This window comes from Pagrus pagrus (genome assembly GCF_965226575.1).
Source record: "Pagrus pagrus genome assembly, chromosome: 22".
In the NCBI taxonomy this organism is placed as follows: domain Eukaryota; kingdom Metazoa; phylum Chordata; class Actinopteri; order Spariformes; family Sparidae; genus Pagrus; species Pagrus pagrus.
Window position 1 is genome coordinate 23,413,690 of NC_140204.1, and position 5,913 is coordinate 23,419,602.

The following is a 5,913-nucleotide window of genomic DNA, read 5'->3' on the forward strand; positions in this document are numbered from 1 at the left end:
AGTGTTTTCAATGGTGGCCAGGTCTGTGTATGTCTTTCTGCAGTAGGTCTGTGCTTCATTCCAAGTCATAGGATCAGCAACATAGTGGTACTGATGGAGGAGGCATGAGGCGATGTTCCAGTCTTGGAAGGGAACAAGTGTTCAATTTGTAAATGGTTGTGTTCATAGTCTTAAATGATTTAACTGTATCTAAAGTTGTTAAAAGAAGTTCCACCTCCAGCAGCTACAACATGTAAAGTCTGCTCACACATTGATGCATTACATATTTTAATGTAATAGATAATAATAATAATAATAATAATACATCAGTCAAAGGAGTATTTATACGCTAGTAAGTTTTCTTCAGTATGATTCTGCAGGACTTGTTCTTGTACTTGTAATGGAGTATTTTACCAGAGGCGGTCTGTACTATTAGGCAAACCTGGGGCCTCATTTATCAACCGTGCTTACGCACAGATGTGTGCGTAATGAATGCGTAAGAACTTTCCCATGCAAAGTATGGAATGTATCAACTTGTACTTGTGCTTAGGAACGTGTGTAAATTTAAGCACAACTCTGACCATGCTTACACACAAAATCTAGTGGTAGAACAGTGAAACTACAAATAGAACCCATTAAGAGTGTTCAGCAATCTCAAACTTCACACATGTTCCCTGTTTCCTCTAATTAATAAAAATTCTCAATTAGAAGCAGACACTTTGAATAATTGGTGTGACGAGCTATAAAAGACAGCTGTGACAGGACAACCTGAAAAGAAAACTTGAAATACAAGTACCATGGCCTATCTTGCACTATTGGAGGATTTGGAGAACCGTGCGCTCCGCAGGGAGCGCGTTTTCAAAGAGCGTGCTGATGTGTTCAGTGAGAGCACAGAGTGGCTTCTCAGCAGGTACCGCTTCCCCAAAAACATATTGATGGATCTATATGCCGTGATTTACAACCCATGTTCGAGCGAGAGACAAAACGCACCGAAGCCATCCCAGTGCACATCCATCTCGCAGCCGACACTAAGCAGAATCATGCCGGCAGTGTTGGATGCAATAATTTCTCTAGCCCCAACTTACATCCAGTTCCCATACAGACATCACCAACAAGCCGAAATTAAACGAGGATTTCACGCCATCGCCGGATTCCCAAACATAGCCTAATTGGAGCCATAGATTGCACCCACATCGCAATAAAAGCACCATCACACAATGAATTCAGTTACGTGAACAGGAAAGGATTTCATTCAATCAATGCACAAATAATCTGCGATGCAACTATGTCTCTGTTAAACGCTGTTGCCCGGTGGCCTGGAGGAACGCATGACTCATTCATTCTGCAGAACAGCTCTGTGGGTGTGCACCTCCAAGCAGGAGCTGTTGAGGATGGATGGCTTATTGGTGAGTGTTACAACATTTCGAAATTATTTTCTGGGCTTCGTATGGTATATTATAACATCTCTATAGGTGATCGGGGATATCCACTAAAGCCGTGGCTGATGACCCCCGTAGCCAACCCGAGGACCCCGCAGGAGCAGCGCTACAACCGGTCCCATGCGCGCTCAAGAACGGTGGTTGAACGCGCAATAGGCCTGCTAAAAGGCCGATGGCCGTGCCAGTCCACCGCGGGGGGGACGCTTCAGTATAAGCCTGAAAAAGTCTGCCACATCATCTTGGCTTGCTGTGTGCTTCATAACTTGGCCATCAGACAAGGCGTCCCTCTGCAGGAACCCCCTAGAGCAGATGAGCCCATGCCCAACGCAGAGCCTTTCCCACCCCCTGATGCCACTGCCATTCAAACAAGAGAGAGGATCATACAGAGATTTTAGGTGAGTCTGCCTGTTAGCCGATCTTTGAAAAGTGAGATATTTCAGATCGAAAGTGTGCGTGGGAAAATAATCACAACATCATTAACCCTCCTGTGGTGTTCGGGTCAAATCTGACCGATTTACAACTTCATAATATCATAAAATGTTTATTTTTCCTCTGATTGCCTCAAGGCTTTATGATATCCTACACACTAGGCATTTGAACATATAAAATTGTTGATCACCACTTTCATTGAATTTTGAGTGGTCTAATCAACTTTGTAACACCTGTGGTGTTCCCGGTCAAAAATGGAAATGAAAGGTTTAATACTAGATTATGTTCATCCAATAGATGGAAAACATCCCTATGCACACCCACAAACACACACACACACACACAGAGAGAGAGAGAGAGAGAGAGAGAGAGAGAACTATTCATGTTGATTTTCTGATGTTCTGTGAATTTGGTCTCTGCTTTGATTCTTATTATAATTTTCAGTGTCTATTCTTTGGGTATTCACTTCAGTTATTCATGTTCACCGCTAGTTGGATACATTATTTACAGCATTAAAAGGTGTTAAATACAATTTGGTGATAATTATGTTTGAATAATTTTTTTTGTGTTAATGTAAGAGCAGTTAAACCAGACCGGTCAAACCAAAGTAAGGGGGGAGAAACGAACATAATACAAGGGTTAAACATTTTAAAGTTTATTTATTTAACATTTGCGATGCGCATGCAGCAATCTGTTTCAGTGGCTCGTTTATTTGCAGTAAATATTTGCGATGTTGGTCAGTTGATCCTTTATTTCATTTATGGATTTTGTGGTGTCTTGTTGATTTTGCAGTACTGCCTCAGTCAGCACCCTCGCCCCCCAGGACGCACCAAATGGGTTTTGGATGGCCCCGGCTGCTCCTGTTCCTCCAACTCCCCCGGCTCCTCCACCGCCTCCGGGGCCCTGTTTATTTTCATTCAAATTCACAAATTAAACTGTCTAAGTGTTTATCAAACACCTCAGCCCAGCTTTTTATTTTACCTGCAGTGTGACTGGTCGATGGTACAGCCGGTTCTGTTGGGAGAGTGTCTGTATCTCCACCAGGAATAATGCCACATAGTGCTGTGTCCCCGATGATGCTGGCAATACGGGTATCCATGGGTGAAAGCTCGGTTGTTGCTTGTCCTCCTCCAGTTGCAGATATTTCGTGCACCGACTTTGATATCAAACCATTTCTTTTTTATTTCTGAGTGACCTTTCCTCTGACCCAACAGAATTAACAGCAGTCCCTACCTTCTCCCACGCAGAATTTTTTCTTTTGTTGGTCACACCTGCATTAAGCATTCCAAACAGTATTTTTTGGTTTGTTTCAACTTCTCCTACAAGTACCTCAATCTCGGTGTCGGAGAAGTTCCTCTTCTTCGCCCTATTTGCCATGATATCGGTGAGGAGGAAAAAAATCCATTCATGCATTATTAAAGGGATTGTTGCTACCACATATGGTCATTTGGGGGCGTTTCTGAATGCAAATGACCCTAACCATGCACGAGCATGGTAGTTAAGAACAGGTGGGATTTATCATCACTGATTACTTACTAGTGTGCGTACGACAGGATTTCTTTGTAATTACACACATTCTAAGTTTCATTCCTACGACAGAATTTAGAACCTTTTCTATGCACGGTTGATAAATGAGGCCCCAGGTATTTACCTGGAGCCCCGGGCCCCATACAAGGCCCTTTGGGGCCCCCAAAATGCCCTCTTTATATTTTGTCCCCATATTTATTGTTTTTATAAAAAATCTTTTCACAATAGTAGCATCGGGATCTCTAATTTGATCAATTACTCATGTTTTGACGGTCTTTCTGCCAACCGTGCACCCCCCTTCAGTCTGCACTACATGGACTATTCCATGTCACTCATCACGCTGCACGTATGCGGAAATGATTACGGCGTAAAATCCAAAACAGCGAATAGCGGTAAGAGAGAGAGAAGAGATAAATCGAGAGAAATGAAGCGAATATACGAAAGTGGGTCACAGAAAAAGAGGAAGAGGGACCAAAGGCAGGAGTTTATTTCAAAGCTGCCAAAGCTATCGAGCTTTTTTACAGGAACCGCGGTGGCAGCGCCACATTCAGTTAAATATTACATTACTGTAAATAATGGTCATTTCTTTGTGTAGTGCATATCACGCACGGCCCTGTATGAAATAATTAACAGTTGCATGAAAGCTAAAGAAAATATTTGCTTCTGGTGAGCTGGTAGATGTCTTGAAGAAGGTGTATTTGGATTGCTCAAGCATAGCTTTACCAGTATATAGCTCTATACCACCAGATAAATCAGTCTGCAAGGTATAAACTGCAAGTAACGAGACAGTCCTTGTGTCTTTCAATCTTTTTTCTTTTTTTTTAAATAAATCTTTATTTAACCCTGGAATAACAAATGTCTAAAGGTCTTTACTAATATTGTATAACCAAGGTCATATGAATCTTTTTTAAGAGTTGAAGAGTCAAGATTATCTTGTCAGTGAGAACATGCATTAGTCAGGGGCTGAAGAAGATCAGGAAAACTAAACTATTTGCACACATCCATGCCTTAGGACAATATGAGGGTTTGCAATATCCATAGAGAAGGATGTTTAATCCAGTATGGATTACACTGGCCGAGTGTGATGGAAGAAAGGAAGGATAGTGACTTTTGTTCATCCCTTGTATGGAGTATCTCATTATGCGATATAAGGTACATTAGACCGGTAGATGCAGGGGCCCCCAAATGACTGTTCGCCTGGAGCCCCCAAATGACTAAGTTTGCCACTGTATTTTATCTGTATTTTAAGGGTTCCAGTAGAAAAAAATAATATTATTCAACTATTTTTTCATACTACTGAAATTGTGAGAACAACCTGTGACTTGTTTATTTCAGTATAAGCATGTTCTACGATAATGAATACACAGATAATGAAGAATTTACCGACCTGAGAGATACAAGACACCCAGTAAGATCGTTTCCATCATCATGCTGCTCTATGGATGGTGTGTGTCCCTGTACAGCACTAAAAGCAAACAAAAACTAATGTAATTTCTACCATTATGCAAAGCTACAAAAACTCTTTTTCTCTGTTGGTCATAAAGTTCACGTTCATCACATTGCTATTTGCATAAAATAAAAAGCAATATGAAGGGTGTATTCATAAAAATGTTGATGTGGGTAGCACCATGTTAAAAAATTTGAATGTTGGCTGAACCCTCTCCTGTATGTCCTCTTTAGCCTGCCCAGGCGAAAAACATCATCATCAAGTTCGCAGATGACGCGAAAGCCATGGGACTGATCACTGACACCAGCAAGTCAGCATACAGGGATGAGGTGCAGCCTGGTGTTCTGCCATCTCACTCTCAACAACAGGAAGACTCAAGAGACTACAAAAAGTATATATACAGTGTCTATAAAAAGTATTTACCCCATTGGATGTTTTCCCATTTTATTGCTTTTATAAATGGAAATCAAGCGTAGCGTTAGTTCTGGCAGGCCACGACGTCAAGCTCTAAATCAGCATCAACAGCGTAGCTGTCAACACGGAGCAGATCAGCTGATGGCTCAGCTGACTCCCCGTGCCCGCTTCCTATTGGGAAATTGCATTCAGAGCGCGCTATTTAAACTGCACGCAAGCGCGTGGAAGAGCAGGGGGTCCCAGAACAGTACCATACCACCAAATGAAACTTGTGCAAGTAAATAAAGATTATTTTGACAAAGTGGTCCTGACGGAATCATGGTCAATATCATTTGGCCTTTTTGACAAAGAATTTACAAAAAAACAACCCTCTTTAATGTCAAAGTGAAAACAGATTTCTACAAAGTAATGCCAATTAACTAAAATATGTAATGTAAAATAAGCGACTGCATAAGTATTCACCTCCTTTAAAGTGACTGACCTAATTCAACAGAGGTCCAGCCAATTAGTGCTAGTGGTCTCACAATTAGTGAAATGGAGATCACCTGAGTGCAGTGACTGTGTCTCAAGTGATTGTAGTATAAAGACACCTGTGTCTGAAGGTCCGGTCACTGGTTAATCAGTATTCCTGGCTACAATTACACCTTGAAGACAAAAGAACACTCCAAGTAACTCCGT

The 5,913-nt window shown here is 41.6% G+C and overlaps 1 long non-coding RNA gene across 1 annotated transcript; it reads left to right on the top strand.

The window, feature by feature from the left end:
- Window positions 1-1,306: 1,306 nt before the first annotated feature.
- LOC311251616 lies at window positions 1,307-3,413 on the top strand. Its single transcript, XR_014621437.1, has 3 exons — window positions 1,307-1,385; window positions 1,452-1,813; window positions 2,640-3,413. It is a non-coding gene; the product is annotated as an uncharacterized lncRNA (long non-coding RNA).
- Window positions 3,414-5,913: the final 2,500 nt, after the last annotated feature.